Source organism: Trichosurus vulpecula, assembly GCF_011100635.1.
Source record: "Trichosurus vulpecula isolate mTriVul1 chromosome X unlocalized genomic scaffold, mTriVul1.pri SUPER_X_unloc_4, whole genome shotgun sequence".
NCBI lineage: Eukaryota > Metazoa > Chordata > Mammalia > Diprotodontia > Phalangeridae > Trichosurus > Trichosurus vulpecula.
In genome coordinates this window covers 1,182,966-1,200,755 of record NW_023494380.1, presented here as the reverse complement: position 1 = coordinate 1,200,755, position 17,790 = coordinate 1,182,966, and the positions used below count along the sequence as shown (strand labels likewise).

Below are 17,790 nucleotides of genomic sequence, written 5' to 3'. Positions count from 1 at the left end.
CTAGAATCTCAGTTAAGAATGGAAGGTGGTTAAAAACCATCAAGCCACTTCACAGGTCTTATAAGCCCTGACAAATCAGAGATGTACAAGTGTGATAGGCATAGCTTGAGGGAAGGAAGAGCAAGGTAAGGCTCAATAAAAAGGAATGCTGAGAGTGAAGGACTGGCTGTGCAGTTATGTACCTGTGGGTGGAGACATTAGAGAAAGTCGAGGAGGCATGCTAAAACCTGACTAGAACTTAGGTATGGCTCCAGTCTCCATCCAAGGAAGGGGCTTTGCTGGCTCTTTGGATGAGTAGGAGTGCTTTCCTCCCTCCCTTCCTCAGACTGATGGATTTATAGCTGACATCAGCCCAAAAAGGAAAGGCAATATTGATAAATGGAGAACTGTGGAGGGAGAAACCAAAGAGACCAGGATAGCCCAGGTATACCGTTCATTCCTTAGTGCCCTACTTCTAACACCAAGGCTGGCAGGTGTGTGTTGCACAAACAGAGTAGGGTTTGTCATGCAACAGCAGCAGTGCTTGGGGAGATAAAGGATTCTGAAGGGAGAGGTAGAGAAACTCAAGTTCCGTTTCTTAAATACAAGACAGTCAGGAAAAATTTGGTCCCAATCTATTAGTGAAGGAACTGGATGCTCATCTTCTGTTCTACATCTACCTTCTCCAGAACCTTGACAAACTCTGTGAAGAATATGGCACTATCCCCATTCTGGTTAGCTTCTTGGATTGTCCTATCTGCAACACTGCCCAGCTGCTCATCTGAAATATTCACTCCAACCATCATGTAACAATTCATCTCGGGAAATCTTGTTATCTTTATCCAAGTCATATAATCGAAAAGCAAAGTGTAGTTTATTGCTCCGGCTGTTGAGTGATTCTGGCTCACTGACATCTTTGTTTCCTCATTATCTTCAATTGAACGGAAATGAGCTAGAATTCTCATGAATCCACAGAAGTTTACCTGGTTCTCTCCCTCAGGGAAGAAGGCATTGATGATCCGATTCGCTAGGGGGTTGATGGCAAGCTCTTGAATCTGCTGAAAGTCTTCCTGGCTGAGAGTACCATTCTCTCCTTTGTCCAGTCTGGTAAACCGGCTGTAGAGATGGGTTATTTGACTGTGAGAAAAGCTGATCTCTTTTTTTTAATCTCCTTGAGCTCTTCATCCCACAATAATGTGGAGGCCCAAGAACCCATGCCAAGACTAAGGAGCTCCTCCCAAGGTGGAGCGGCAGCTGCAGGGAAGAAGGGAGAGAAAGATGGTATAGGGGTCAGGAAGGGAAAGGCAGAGACTACAACTCATCACTTCTTAACTGGAATATTTCAATACTTTCCTCAATGGTCTTCATGACTCAAATCATTCCCTTTTCCAATCCAATCCTCTACTCAGCAACCCAAAGATATTCTTAGAGTGTAGGTCTGATGATATCAATCCTTTGTTCTATAGATTCCAGTGGCTGCCTAGTGTGGGTAGAATCAAATACTCTGTTTCCAATTTAATTGCCATTCATATACTGGCCATATCCTACATTTGGAGCTTTATTATACTCATTATATATGATTTTCACTTCTTCTGTGGTCCAGACAAATTTATTTTCTTGCTATTCTTTACATGTGTTACTCTATTCCCCAAATTTACAAAGGCTGTCCCCTTTAATTGCCACTGAGGAAAAGATCATGATCTTTTGGTGGAAGCTTGTAGCTGCAAATGATACTTCAATTTATTGAAAGATTAAGACCAGACAAAGAGGAAGGAGAGATGCATAGACAAGGGGAGCTACTGTTCAAGTCCTACAATGACTCAAACTCTGCTTTTATTGGATATTGGCCCATATAACAGTTTAGTCCCAGTTAAAGGAGTGAAATAGAACTAAATGAAGTACTAGATTCAGAGAATTAGTAATGGATTCCTTCGGTGTAAATGTAGCCATTCAGATCAAATCATTACCATTAAAAATGTCTGTTAAACTGTCAGTCATAGTAAAGGTCATCTGACGAAGGAGAAGACTGAATACGACATATTAACTAGGGGAAGTATTAATGTTGCCCACCCACAAGAGTAAAACTTGGAGCAAATGAATCCAAGAAAATGGCTCAATTTGGCCTTCCTTTCATGCTATGTCTTAGGAAATCATAGGTTCTGCTAAGCAAATTATATATTTGAAGGGACACCACTCTAGTTGTTTATAAGTTGAAGCAACTGAGCAAGTGGCTGGCTGCTACTTGGAACTGGAGGTGCTAAAGAAAACTCCAAGTGAACATGTGCAAAAGAGAATGAACGATTTCCCCTGCAAGCCCATTCCTTTTCTGGGCTTCCTTTTTACTGTTAAGAACATAACCATTGCACGAGTACCTTTGAGATTAATATGTCTGTTTTCTATGAGTTACCTTACCAAGCAGGTGAACTGGACATAGAGTAAGCCTGTTTGTCAAAAGGAGCCAGTCAGGAACCTGCAGTGAGCCAAAGTCTTGCTCATTCCTAGATGCCTTTGCTGTTGTTCTCTGGCTGACCTTGTTGAGCTGTGCACACTAAACTGTCCTAAATCCACTTTGCAGTCAACAGTTCCTGCCAAACATCCTGCTTCTTGTGCCCCAACTGTTCCTGGGAAAGACTTTCCATTCTTTACCCTAACCCTTGCTCAACCTCCCCTTTGTGGTTTTCAAGCATAAATTGTCCCTGATTCTCCTAGGCTGTGGACTCCTTTGTATTGGAGTGCTTTCACGCTAGTGTCTGATTTTTCTCCTAATAAAACTTTTCTGCTTTCAACTCAGCTTGGACTTCTCTGCATTTTGAGGGGTTGGCTTTGCCTGGTTGACACCATCCTTCTAGCCATCCAGGGTTACAATCTCAATGTCATACTCTGATAGGTGAACTTGGACTTTATCTTGCCTATAACCAAGCCTCCACCTTCTGGCCACCAGATCTAAACCATCTCCCCTTTCCTCTCTTTCAAGCTTCCCTTTATGTTCTCTTCCCCTGCCAGAATGTAACCTCACTGAGGTCATGAATTGTTTTGTTTTTATTTTTTATCCTCAATACTAATCTGTCTGTCTGTCTGCCTGTCTATCCTATGCTCCTCCCTCTCCTTCTGCCCACAGATTCAATCAGTCGCCAAGTTTTGTCATTACTATCTCCATAATATAACTTGTATCCATCCCATTCTCTCCACTTACGCTGGATTACTGAAATAATGTACTGTTGTGATTACCTCTGTCAAGTTTTCCCCCTCTCCAGCCTACCATCTACTCAAGGAATATTCTGAAAGCTCTCAGCAAAAAAAAAAACTTATTCAGTTAACTCTATTGGCTTCCAGTACATCTTGTATCAAATATAGGCTCCTTTGAGGAGTTCCCTGGCTACACCTTTTTTCAAGTTAATTTTGAAGAATATATTATTTCCTTCCACACACTCTATGGTCCGGCCAATTTGTCTTTTTCTCTTCTTTAAAAATGACACTTCAATTTTAATCTACATACCTTTGCAAAGGCTGTCTGCCATAACTCATGCAAAATACATGCTAAATGTTTTTTGGTGACGTCTAGTGTTTACAAATGATATTTCAGCTTAGTGAAAAGTTAAGACTAGACAAGGAGGAAGAGGAGAAGCATAGACAACAGGATCAAAATTTCATGGTCAACACTTTTAGTATGCTGCTTCCAGTCTATCTCCTATGACACTTTGAAACATTCCAAACTAGAGGTGGGGAACCTGCTACTTTGAGGCAATATGTGACCCTCGAGGTCCGTAAGTGCCGCCCTTTGACTGAATCCAAACTTCACACAACAAACCCCCTTAACAAAAGGACTTGTTCTGTAAAACTTGGACTCAGTCAAAAAGCTGCACCCAAGGACCTAGAAAGCCACATGTGGCCTTGAGGCTACAGGTTCCCCACCCCTGTTCCAAAACTATCTATCATTAAATATTAGCCCATGTCAGTTCAGTCCTGGTTAAGGAGGGTGAAAGAGCCAAATCAAGTCTTGAATTTATATTAGTAATGGATTAGTTAGTAATGTTAGTAATTAGTTAGCAATGGATTCCTTCAGCGTAAATATAACCATTGAGACCAAATAATCATTATCATCAAGCATGCCTACTAAACTCTCAATCATAGCAGACCCCATCCGCTACAACATAAAACTGAATAGTAGTGGAGAGCACATTTAGCTGGTTTCACCCTACAATGTATAGGTTAACCAGTAAATAGTTAATGTTATCCTTTAGGAGCAAACCTTGGAGTTTGTCAGTGTATCCTTGACCTTACTCATGAAGTTTTTTTACCTCAGAAATTATTTAGGATGGGCAACTCCTCCTCTTTTGTTTTCTGCCCCACCAGACACCTCCATTGTGATAGATGTGATGGCTCAATCATGTAAGTTGGGATCAGGCGCTAGTAGAAAGAAGGAAGTACAACAGGTTTGGCAAGGTAATGCCAAGTTTGTTGGTTTAGAATTAGTTGCTAGTTGAAGCAACTTCCTGCAGGGTGAGCAGGGGGAGAATGGGGATTCTAGTAGTATATAGCAATGAAAAAAGCAGTAGGTAGGGATCCAGCTAGAGGACAATGTTCAACTCTCCAGAGGTCTGTGAATTCAGCAGCAAGGATGTAACACCTCTTCGGTAGGACAAAAAAAAAAATAAGATCCCTAGTTGTTTCTGACTTTACTCTTCTTAGACATACACCAATCACAGTTGGGGTAGAGAACCCCAAGTGTAAGTCCAAATAGTTTGAAATGGAGTTGCTTGGCAGTTCTATCTTGGAGGCACACAACTGTGTCCAGGAGAATGGCATTGTAGCTGCCGAGGACTGTCTCTCTTTATAGAGACATTATTAACCTTATTAAAAGTCAAACCTATTCACGCAGAGTAGAGCAGATTGGTCTTTAGTTACTGCTTCTCAATCCTGACAGTTGTCCCAAAGTACAAAGTGGGAGGGATTCCTGACACTTCGAGGGGGTGGGGAGAATGGGGAATGGACAACAAGGACTCTTGGCAATATCCAAATGATGGTGAATTTGCTTTGTTTGCATTCTAATGTGAAAAGCTATGAACCACGTCATATCAATTGCTGTTAAATTTCCTTTAAAAATGTGCAATTAAGGAAAGAATCAGGGCACAGTGAGTAGAGCACCAGCCCTGGAGTCAGGAGGACCTGAGTTCAAATTCAGCCTCAGACACTTGACACGCTTAGTAGCTGTGTGACTTTGGGCAAGTCACTTAACTCCAATTGCCCTGCCTCCCACCCTCCAAAAAACTAAGGAAAGACTCTTCCATGTTCATAATTCTATTCTGTGCTTCTTTATGTATGAATGTTTTGATACCTCTGAAAAAATAATCTTTTTCAATTCAAAAGAATGTGAGAGAGTTAAGAGAAGAGTGAGAAGAAAGGAAATAGAGGAAACAAATACAGATAGCCTTCTGTGTGGGTAAGCAAAATGGGCTCTTAGCACTTAGTTCAACTAAGTGCCCTTGAGGAGTTTGGCCTTCGTTTCCTTGATTAAATTTGGGTGTCCTTGGTGCCTCCTTGCCTCAGGGGAGGGCCTAGTTTACAGATGAGTTTGAGTGACATGTCTGGGACAGCAGAAGCTTTTAGACCACGTGGCTTTAAGTTGCCTCTTTGTGACGATTGTAGGTCACGTGTGTGACTAGCGTGTGTGACTCACTCCCGACGCTGAAAAAGATATAAAACCGGGGGTTGGCTTTCTCGTCTTTGGAGCTCTTACCCACAGCAGTGGTGGCGTGAATGACTCTGGGCCAGCCCTCGTTATGAGCTCCCAGGCTGAACCTAGATGTTGGTAACTATGAATCTGTATTTGGTCTGTCTGTCAATGTTTGTAATTTGTTTGGGGCTCTCACTTTTGGTGGCTCACAGAGACTCCGGGCAGCTATAGCTAAGAGCCCTCCAGCTTGTAACCTGGATGCTGGGACTTTGTTAAACTCTGGTAACTGTGTATTGGGATTTGAATCAGACAAGGTCTGTCTGTCGATGTTTGTACTTTGTTTGTATTTTGCTCTGAAGTTCAGGGTGCTGCCTTTTTCCCCTGAACTAAGTGAATGATATTTATATGCTGAATTAAAGAAAGCTTGTCAACCCCTTAATGTTTCTTTCCTTACTAAAACAGATCAAGAGAACCTGTGCTTTTGCAGTGTGCTGGTAGCATTCTTGTTGTTGGGCTTGTGTTGGTCTTTCACCCCCACAACAGCTGCTAGCCGGATTGTTGAAACACCTTCTCAAAGACTTCAGCCAGAAAAAAGGAGAGATATGGGACAATAGCTAGCTGGGAAAGAATGGAAGGAAGGAAGGAAGGAAGGAAGGAAGGAAGGAAGGAAGGAAGGAAGGAAGGAAGGAAGGAAAGAAGGAAAAGGAAGGGAACAAGGAAGAAAGAAAGAAAGAAAGAAAGAAAGAAAGGAAGGAAGGAAGGAAAGAAAGAAGGAGGGAAGGAAGGAACAGAAGGAAAGAAGAGAATTACAAGAAAATGCCTTATCTTAGCTATTAAGGAAATTTGTTAACTATCAGAAGTTTAGTGACGACTTTACCACTGTTAAATCAGGAACACAAGTGAGTATTTGCCTAGGTACCCAGTGCTAATGTAAAAAAGTTAAGCCTGGAGTATACAAAATCTGAGAATCAAAAAGTACAGCTTTGGTTTTTATAGTAGTTAGTAGAACTGAGAGTCATACCTGCTAAGTCCAAATGCAGTGCTCTTGCCATTGTACCATGTCTTCCATCTCTCCTTGGCTGTGGCCCTCCATCCAATCTGAACAATGCCTCTCTCCTTTAAATCACTGCCCACTTTCTCAAATGTGTTCTTTTTATCTGCTACCTCTTCATCCATCAATTCCTTTAAGCAACCCAAATGGGGCCACAGGATTGTAGTCATAGATTTAGTGCTCAAAGGAAGCTCCAAAGCCTTCTAGTCTAACCCCCTCATTTTATGTAAGAAAAAACTGATGACAAGAAGATGACAAGATGAGTTGTCAGAGATCACACAGCTAGTAAGTATTTGAAGCAGGATTTGAACTCAGGTCTTCCTGACTCAAAATTCAGAACTGTATTTACTAGATCTTATCCTATATTCTCCCTGCACTAGGTTAGTCTCATCTCTCTAGAAGTTCAAAGACTAAAGGTGTAAGGGACTTTAAAAATATTAAAGGAAAAATAATTTCCCCCAGATTAAAGTTTCATCTAGTGAACTTTCAATAGATATGTATTGGCTTAAAGTGAAGACTTTGGCTTTCTGTCTACATAATACTACAAATTAAATTGTGAATTCTTTCATCCAGTTTTGTCTTTTATTGAAATTCGAGTTTTTTTAAGGGATTTACATAACTGTTTAGTTTATGACAGATGTCAATCAACAGAAAAAAAATTACTTCAATACCAAAGAAAATGGAAAGCTTCTGTTTGTAGCCTATCACATAAGTAACTTAATGCAATAATACTCTCATGCATCAGAGGGAGACTGTGGTAACGTGGTGACACCACCACCCTGTGTGTTTTGGAAAAAAATGCTGTCTACCTGAGTCTGATGCAAATGTATCAGCTCTTTCTCACCCAACCCTACACATCTATTGACTGCCATAGACCACAGTGTGTCAAGTATTACCATAAAAGAGCAAAGGGACAGATGCTCTAAAGAACCTATGTCCCAGGTAATCATTTCCCAGAAAAACTCTTTCTTCCTACAGCCCCTTTACTAGGTAAACAGAATAAGGAAACACATGGGACAGGATGCCTTTACTTGTCAGTTTCCAGGTCTCAAAATCCCATAAAACATCGACACAACCTATAATATTAATGAAAGGACTGATGTAAATTTTATCAAAGTATTCAGTTCTAATGTCAATTTCAAGGTCTGGCACAAGACAGATGCTCAGAGGCTTGTGATTGTTTCTACCCTAAGGGAACCACATACCAAGTATAAGGATGGCAAGGCCAAACATTTGTATATATGTGAGAGTTAGAGAGAAAGAAAAATCTTTTTTAATGTGTATGTAATGGTAGTAGCATGGGCATCCCTAGATAGTTTAACATTGAGGTTCCCTATATGCCCTAAGATATGAGTAAGTGTAGCTTCCTTTCATTGGCTGCCTCATTAAAATGTCCAGACAATCCACCCTTTTGGACCCATGCTCATTCCTGCTCAATCTCATAATTCACTCACAGCATGGGCACTACAAACTGAATGAAGAAGAGGTATACGCTCCACTAGATGTACCAGTGATCCTCACAGGATGCACTGGAGACAAGATTCCAGCTGGGAAGCTGAAGTCAGAGAGCCAGGAAGAGAAGCCAATGGAAACCAGGCTGCCTGGGACTTGAGCCTGATGGGTATTTTGGACTTGGAACTTGAGGGGAGAAATCATTGTGGAGAGAAGGCTCATTTTCTTCATCACAGTCAGTTGCAGCTGATAACCAACTGCCAACAGCCTGCAGATGGAAAAAGGATCCCCATGAGTGGAGGTACTTCCCAGACTATCTGTAGTACTCCTAGCCCAGACCTCAAAAGATGTCATCTGAGCTTGTGGAGAGGCAGCCAGTTATCCCCGCAAGCTAGTGAGCACCATACACAAAGCAGGTGGAGCAACCTAAGTTAGAGAGCAAGGTGCCCTGGGGGAGATGAGAGGGTATTTTGCTAAGCATGTCAAACTAATAACACCACCTTGATTATCATCTCCCCTTGGACTCTGATGAACCCAGGGGCATTGGGAATAGTAGTGTATCCAAAATGGTGCATAGGGTCATCATCTGGGGAAAGAATACTTGTGGAGATAGCAACTGCATCTGCAGGTGCTACTGCTACAGCTACTAAGGATCTATGGGGGGAAATTTTTGCTACCAAGGACCTTGGCTGTGCATGGTGGTTCAACATTGGAAGCTAGTGCTATTTTGTCAGTAAAGATGACATTGATCAAGAGGCATTGGATGGGTGGAGCCAAGATGGCAGAATGAAAGCAGGGAGGTACCCAAGCTCTCTCAAAATTCTTTCAGATACCTCTAGGAAAGTGCATCTGAACAAATTTGAGAGAGGCAGAATCCACTATGAGACAAAGTATGGCAGATTTCCAGCCCAGGAGAGTCCAGAAGGTCAACAAGAAGGATCTGTTGCATCAGACTGGGAAAGTGCAGAGCCCACGGGACAAAATCTGACCACAGTGGAGTGGGAGCAGGCCCAACAGGCTGAATCACTGGCTGCAGTGGCAATCCCCAAACCTCTCAGTGCAAGAAAGGTGTCTGTCACAGTTAAGTGAGACAGAAGTGCAGAGCCTGCAGCAGCAGCAGCAACTACTCCTGGGCTATCAGCTCACAGACTAAATATCTGAAAGTCATCTTCTTGAATATCTGGGAGCCATGATGTCAGAGTAACTGTAAGTACCCTCATCCCTCCCTTGTTGACCTTGAATAACCCAGAGAATACTGCCCTAGGAAAAACCCTGGAATACAGGAGCCAGAAGTAGGGGTACAGCAGTCTTTTAGCTCGAGAAGCTAGGGAGACGGGTCCCTCTTGTTGTGGTGGAAGGGGACGAATGCAGGAAAGGAGGAATCACAGCAAGGGCCACCTCAGAAGACCAGTGGCAGTTCCTGATCCCCAGGGGGGTGGAACCAGCAAGCACCAACACCAGGACCCCAGGCGTGCCTTCACACAGCCAGAGGAATTGGCAGACACCAGAGCAGATGATGGTTAAGGCCACCCATGCTATAGTGCAGCCCTAGGGGAAGAGGAGACTTCCAGCACCCAGACCATCCCTCCTCCTCACCTTACAGTGTAACCCCAGGAAAACTCAGAAAGACTTCACCTGGCCTCAATCCTAGGCACACACCATAAGCTAGATGCATTTCCAATAAGATCAGGGGGTGAAACAAGGATGTCCGTTATTGCCCCTGTTATTCAATTTGGTACTAGAAATGTTAGCTTTAGCAATAAGAGAAAAAAAGAAATTGAAGGAATTAGAACAGGCAAAGAAAAAACTAAGTTATCACCCTTTGCAGATGATATGGTGATTTACTCAGAGAATCCTAGAGAATCAAGTAAAAAACTACTTGAAATAATAAAGAACTTTAGCAAAGTTGTAGGACATAAAATAAACCCACGTAAATCCTCAGCATTCCTATACGTTACTAACAAAGCCCAACAGCAAGAGATTGAAAAAGAAATCCCATTTAAAGTTACCACAGACACTATAAAATATTTGGGAGGCTACTTGCCAAGACAAACCCAGGAACTATATGAATGCAATTACAAAACACTTTTCACACAAATAAAGTCAGATCTAAATAAATGGTAAAACATCAGTTACTCGAGGTTAGGCTGAGCTAATATAATAAAAATGACAATTTTACCTAAATTTATTTACTTATTTAGTGCCATACCAATCAAACTACCAAAAAACACTTTATAGAGCTAGATGAAATAATAACAAATTTCATCCAAAAGAACCAAATACCCAGAATATCAAGGGAATTAATGAAAAGAAATGCTAGGTGACTTAGCCATAGCAGATCTGAAACTGTATTATGAAGCAGCAATAATCAAAACTACTTGGTACTGGCTAAGAAATAGAGTGGTGGATGAGTGGAATAGCTTATGTACATGAGACGCAGTAGTTATTGACTATAGTAATCTACTCTGATAAACCCAGAGAGTCCAGCCTGGGATAAGAACTCACTATTTCACAAAACTGTTGGAAAACTGGAAAATAGTGTGGCAGAAATGGGGCATAGACCAATATCTTACACTGCATACCAAAATAAAGTCAAAATGGGTTCATAATTTAGATATAAAGGCTGATACTATAAACAATTTGGGAGAGCAAGGAATAGTTTGCCTGTCAGACTTATAGAAAAGGGAAGAATTTATGACCAAACAAGAGATAGAGAACATTAAGAAATGAAAACTGGATAAGTTTGATTACATTAAATTGAAAAGTTTAGTACAAAAAAGCCAATGTAACCAAGATTATGAGGGAAGCAGAAAATTGGGAATGAATTTTTACAACCATTATCTCTTAAAAATATACAGGGAACTGAGTCAAATTTATAAGAATACAAGTCATTCCCCAACTGATAAATGGTCAAAGGATATGAACAGGCAGTTTTCAGAAGAAGAAATTAAAGATATCTATAGTAATATGAAAAAATGCTCTGAATCACTATTGATTAAGGAAATGCAAATCAAAATAACTCTTAGGTGCTACATCTCTCCTGTCAGATTGGCTAACATGACAAAACAGGCAAATGACAAATTCTGGAGAAGATGTGGGAAAATTGGAACACTATTGCATTGTTGGTGGAGTTGTGAACTGATCCAGCCATTCTGGAGAGCAATTTGGAACCATGCTCAAAGGGCTATAAAAATGTGCATACCCTTTGACCCAGCAATTCTACTTCTAAGTCTATATCCCAAAGAGATCACACAAGTGGGAAATGGACCCATATGTCCGAAAGTATTTATAGCAGTTCTTTTTGTGGTGGCAAAGAAATGGAAATCAAGGCGATGCCCATCAGTTGGAGAATGGTCAAACAAGTTGTGCTATGTGAACGTAATGGAATACTACTGTGCTATAAGAAGTGAGGAGCAGATGGACTTCATTATAATCTGGAAAGACTTATATGAACTGATGCTGAGTGAGGGGAGCAGAACCAGAAGAACATGATCACAGACACATGGTATCTGTAAGGATTAACTTTGATAGACTTGGCTCTTCTCAACAATGCAAGGTTCAAAGACACATCCAAAAGACTCATGATGGAAAAAGCTATGCACATCCAGAGAAAGAATTACAGAGTTTGAATGCAGATTGAAGCAAACTATTTGGTCTCTCTCTTTTTTTGGTTTTGTTTCTTCTTTCTCATAGTTCATTCCATTGGTTATAATTCTTCTTTACAACTTGACTATTGTGAAAATAAGTTTAATGTGAAGGTATATGTAGAACCTATATCAGATTACATGCTGCCTTGGGGAGGAGGGGGGAGGAGAGGGAGAAAATTTGGAAATCAAAAATTTGTGGAATTGAGTGTTGTAAACTAAAAATTAAAAATAAATTAAAAAATAAAGACAAACAAGGAATGTAAAAAAGAAGCATTGACATTTACTCTGACACTACATCCTGGGAATCATGGGACTCCATCTTCTGACTTGAGCCAGAAGCCTTCTGTATCTATTTCCTCCTCCATTAGAATGCAGGCTCTTTAGAAACTATTCCATTTATATCTTTGCCTCTTAGCACAGTGCTCTGCACATAATAAACACTTCATTCATTAATTCATGACCTCTGAGGTCCACTTCAGCTCTAAATTTACTAGCTTATGTAAGACCTTGGGCAAGTTATTTCCCCTCCCTGGCCCTCTGTTTCCTCCTCTGTATACTTGGGAGGAATTATGGATAGCCTCTGAGGACTCTTTCAGTTCTGCATCTAAGATCTTGTGTATGACCTTTGGTAAGTCATTCTCCATATCTTGGGCCTCAGTTTCCTCATCTCTAAAATTAAAGGTTGGACTAGATTTGCTCTGAAGTTGCTTTGAGTGCTAGAGCTATGATCCTATGTCCCTGTTTGTGAGCATGAGCAAGTCACTTTTTCTTTCTGAGATGGAGCTTTTACCTCTGTAAAGTGAGGAGGTTGTTCAGATATCCTCTGAGGTCCCTTCTAGCTCAAAGATTTTGTATATGACCTTCAGAAAGTTGCTTGCCTTCCCATAGGCCTCAGTTACCCCTTCTGTAAAATTAGGTGATTGGATTTGATTGCCTATGAGGTCCCTTTAAGTTACAAATTTATGAATATGGACCTGTGGACCCACTTAAGGGTTGAAAGCATAGGTGTCAAGCACACCATAGGGACTGTGGCCCTTAACATTTCCACCTTAGTCAAATTACACTGTAATTTGGAAATATCCCTCCCCTTCCACAAAATCAGTAAAAATACAATAGAACCCAGATAACGGTAATATGTGGCTTTCTATGTCAATCTTTGGCCCACAAACATCTTTATATATGGTTTAGGAGGAATGACTGAAGAGAGGGGTAATTAAAGCAACAGACATAGACCATACATTTCAGAAGCTTTACAGTGACTGAAAGGGAGAAGGGGTTCAGAATGCATTTATAAAGGTATGGAGGACATAGTACATCGGCAAGGAAAGCAGATTCGGAGTTAGAGCTAGAGTTGAATCAAACTCTAATTCCTCAGTACAAAAACAAAAGCTGCAGCTTATAACTTGCTTCTAGATTTTGTATGCTTGAAGAATATTTTTATTAGTCTTGAGCAACTAGTTAAATGATCATTTGCATTCCTGATTTCACATTCATGAAACCTCAGTCAGAGAGATATTATTTTATAGATGTCCAGCAAAGTTAAGCTCAGACATGCTCTTGTATTCATTTCCCTTGAGTTTTGCTCTTGTATACAGGTAATATTAATATTTTACTTAGTTAACATATACATTATAGAATGAATCTATCCCAGTCATACCTCCAAGGTTGTTAAGACTTAATTTAACAGATTAATTTTGATAGAATTAAAAGTATGACAAGTAACTTTAATATTGACGATTTGGTCTGAATTCCTATTGGTACATCAATTCATAAATTCAGGATTTCATTTGGCTCCATTCTGTTTCCTTCAAGCAAGAATGAGCCTTCACTTGGGCTAAAATCCAACAAAAGTACAGATTCAAATGAGTCAGGTGTAGTACTATGAGTTGGGCATGAGATGGCAGTCAAAAAAATGTAATGTCAGCATTGGCCACTAAATTATTCTGTGAACTGCAGTATCCCATTTGACCACAAGATGTCATGGAAAGACTGTGCTATATATTTTAATAGAAATAATTTTCTCAAGAAAGATCTATTGAATTGCTACTGTGGGCCATGCCAGGCTGTGAGCAAAAGGGAAAAATGAAACACTCCCTGCCCTTGAAGAAAGTACACCCTCTTGGTGGAGACTACTTGTATATATAGTTATAAATTCAAAGTATAAACAAAATACAAGGTATTGGGGGAAGATAAGCTCTCTCTAACACTTGAGGAGAACCGCCTCATGTTGGTTGTTGTTTGAGGCAGACTTTGAAGGAAAACAAGGATTTCTAAGAGACAGAGGTGAGGATGGAATGCATTCCAAGTGTTGGGGTGGCCTTTGCCAAGGCCAATGGGAATGTGAATATAGATGAGAAATGAAGTGTCTCATATAAATAAAAGCAAAAAGTGAAATTTGTCTGGGTCATAGAGTGTGTGAAGGGTAATTACATATCATATATTATAGATGATTACATATCATATATGATACATAATAAGGCTACAAAGGCTGGTTTTTATAAAAGGGAGGGGGTGTATAGAAAGAAGAGAAGAAGTAGTAAGGGTAAAGGGGAAGAAATGGAAGGGGGCTGATAGAAGGGAGGGAAGACTGAGGGAGGCAGTGGTAAAAAGTGAAAGTGAGGAGGGAAGGGGAGAAAGGAGACATAAAAGCACAAATTGGGGGAAATAGGATGGAGAAAAAGACCCAGATAGTAAACAGAGCAGTCTATATTTTATCATAGAGGTAATAGAGAGCCATTGGATTTTATTCACCAGTTGCTAGGTATGATCAAACATAGCTCCCATAATAATCCTTTAACAACTGAGTTTAAGATGGATGGGAAAGAGGACAGTACTTAAGCAGGGACAGAGACCATTTAGGGTACTATTGGAATAGTCCAGGTAAGAAGTGATTAGCTTGGAGGCAGAGCTAATATGGCAGAGTAAAGTCAGGGACTTCCCTGAGCTCTCCTCCAAAACCTTTAAAATACCTTTTGAAATGATTCTAAACAAATTCTAGAGCAACAGAATCCACAAAAAGATGGAGTGAAACAAATTTTTATAAGATGAGGGGTGAAACAAGGATGTCCATTATCACCACTATTACTCAATATTATACTAGAAATGTTTGCTTTGCAGATCATATGATGGTATACTTAGAGAATCTTAGAGAATCAACTAAAAAACTATTTGAAATAATTAACAATCAGTGCCATACCAATCAAACTACCAAAAAATTATTTGATAGAGCTAGAAAAAATATTAACAAAATTCATCTGGAAGAACAAAAGGTCCAGAATATCAAGGGAATTAATGAAAAGAAATACAAGGAAAGATATGGCCTAGCCAGACCTGATCTTAAATTGTATCACAAAGCATTAATCACCAAAACTGCTTGGTAGTGGCTAAGAAAGAGTGGTAGATCAGTGGAATGGGTTAGGTACACAAGACACCATAGTCAATGACTGTAGTAATCTACTGTTTGATAAACCCAAAGACTCTACCTTCTGGGATAAAATATCACTATTTAACAAAAACTGCTGGGAAAACAAGAAAATAGTATGGCAGAAACTAGACATAGAACAACATCTTACACCATATGCCAAGATAAAGTCAAAATGGGCTCACAATTGAAATATAAAGGATGATACTATAAGCAAGCTTGGAGAACAAGGAATAATTTACTTGTCAGATTTATGGAGAATAGAAGAATTTATGACCAAACAAGAGATAGAATACCTTATGAAATACAAAATAGATAATTTTGATTACATTAAATTAGAAAGTTTTTGCACAAAGCCAATGCTATCAAGATTAGAAGGGAAGTAGAAATCTAGGAAACACTTTTTTACAACCAATGTCTCTGATAAAGGCCTCATTTCTAAAATATATAGAGAACTGAGTCAAATTTATAAGAATACAAGTCATTCTCTAATTGATAAATGGTCAAAGGATATGAACAGGAAGTTTTCAGGTATAGTCATATGAAAAGTGCTCTAAAACATTATTGATTAGAGAAATGCAAATCAAAATGACTCTGAGGAACCACATCACACCTATCAGATTGGCTAACATGACAAAACAGGAAAATGATAAATGTTGGAGAAGATGTTGGAAAACTGGAACACTAATGCATTTTTGGTGAAATTGTAAACTGACCCAACCATTCCAGAGAGCAATTTGGAACTATGACCAAAGGGCAATCAAACCGTGCATATCTTTTGACCCAGCAATACTACTGGGTCTATATTCCAAAGAGATCATAAAAATAGGAAAAAGACTCATATGTACCAAAATATTTATAGCATTGTTATTATGTCATTTAAAAGACGTGTACATAAACAGAGGGTGTGGATATAAGTTGATTTTGATGTGATGATAAAAAAAATCTAATTAACTGGTGAAAAGGTATTGTGCTGGGAGAAGAGGAAAGGAGGAGGCAGACGGGTACATTGCATCACATGAAAATGCACAAAAACCTATTACAGTAGAGGGAAAGAAGGGAGGTAGATGAGCATTATTTGAACTTTACTCTCATCATATTTGGCTCAAAGAGGGAACGACATAATCAGTTAGGTACAGAACTCTGAGTTAACCCTATAGGAAGTAGGAGGGGAAAAAGGAAAGAAGAGGGAGGGGGTGTATAGAAAGAAGAGAAGAAGTAGTAAGGGTAAAGGGGAAGAAATGGAAGGGGGCTGATAGAAGGGAGGGAAGACTGAGGGAGGCAGTGGTGAAAAGTGAAACTCTAGTGAGGAGGGAAGGGGAGAAAGGAGACATAAAAGCACAAATGGGGGTAAATAGGATGGAGAGAGAGACCCAGATAATAATCATAACTGTGAATGTGAATGGGATGAACTCTCCCATAAAATGGAAGTGGATAGCAGAATGGATTGAGAACCACAGTCTTACAAAATGCTGTTTACAGGAAATACATTTGAAGCAGAGGGATACACACAGAGTAAAGGTAAAAGGCTGGAGCAGAATATATTATGCTTCAGCTGAAGTAAAAAATAAGCAGGGGTAGCAATCCTGACATTAAATCGAGAAGTTTTTTGCACAAACAAAGCCAATGCAACCAAACTTAGAAGGGAAGCAGAAAGCTGGAAAAAATTTTTATAACCAATGTCTGATATTTATAAGAATGCAAGTCATTCCCAAATGATAAATGGTCAAAGGATATGAACAGGAAGTTTTCAGAGGAAGAAATTAAAGCTATCTATAGTCATATGAAAAAAAAATGCTCAAAATCACTACTGATTAGAGAAATGCAAATTAAAACAACTCTGAGGTACCATATCACACCTATCAGATTGGTTAACATGACAAAACAAGAAAATGATAGATGTTTGAGAAGATGTGGGAAAATTGGAGCACTAATGCATGTAGAATTGTGAACTGATCCAACCATTCTGGAGAGCAATTTGAAACTATAACCAAAGGGCTATAGAATTGAGCATACCCTTTGACCCAGAAATACCACTTCTAGGTCTGTATTCCAAAGAGTTCATATAAATGGGAAAAGGAACCACATGTACAAAAATATTTATAGTAGCTCAATTTGTGGTGGCCAAGAACTGGAAATTGAAGGGATGTCCATCAATTGGGGAATGGCTGAATAAGTTGTGGTATATAAATGTAATGAAATACTATTGTTCCATAAGAAATGATAAGGAGGCAGACTTCGGAAAAACCTGGAAAGACTTATATGAACTTATGCTGAGTGAAATGAGCAGAACCAGGAGAACATTGTATACAGTAACAGCCACATTGTGCAATGACTGACTTTGATCGACTTAGCTCTTCTCAGCAATTCAAGGATCTAAGACACCCCCAAAAGATTTACGATGGAAAATGCTATCCATATACAGAGAAAGAACTTTGGAGTCTGAATGCAGATGGAAACATACTATTTGCTCTCCTTTTCCTTTGTTGTTTTCTTTTTTCCTTATTTCTTGTGGTTCCTCCCATTAGTTCTAATTCTTCTTTTTATCATGACTATTGTGAAAATA

The 17,790-nt window shown here is 39.7% G+C and overlaps 1 pseudogene; it reads right to left on the bottom strand.

Moving 5' to 3' along the window:
- Positions 1 to 617: 617 nt before the first annotated feature.
- LOC118833216 lies at positions 618 to 1,195 on the bottom strand (annotated as a pseudogene).
- Positions 1,196 to 17,790: the final 16,595 nt, after the last annotated feature.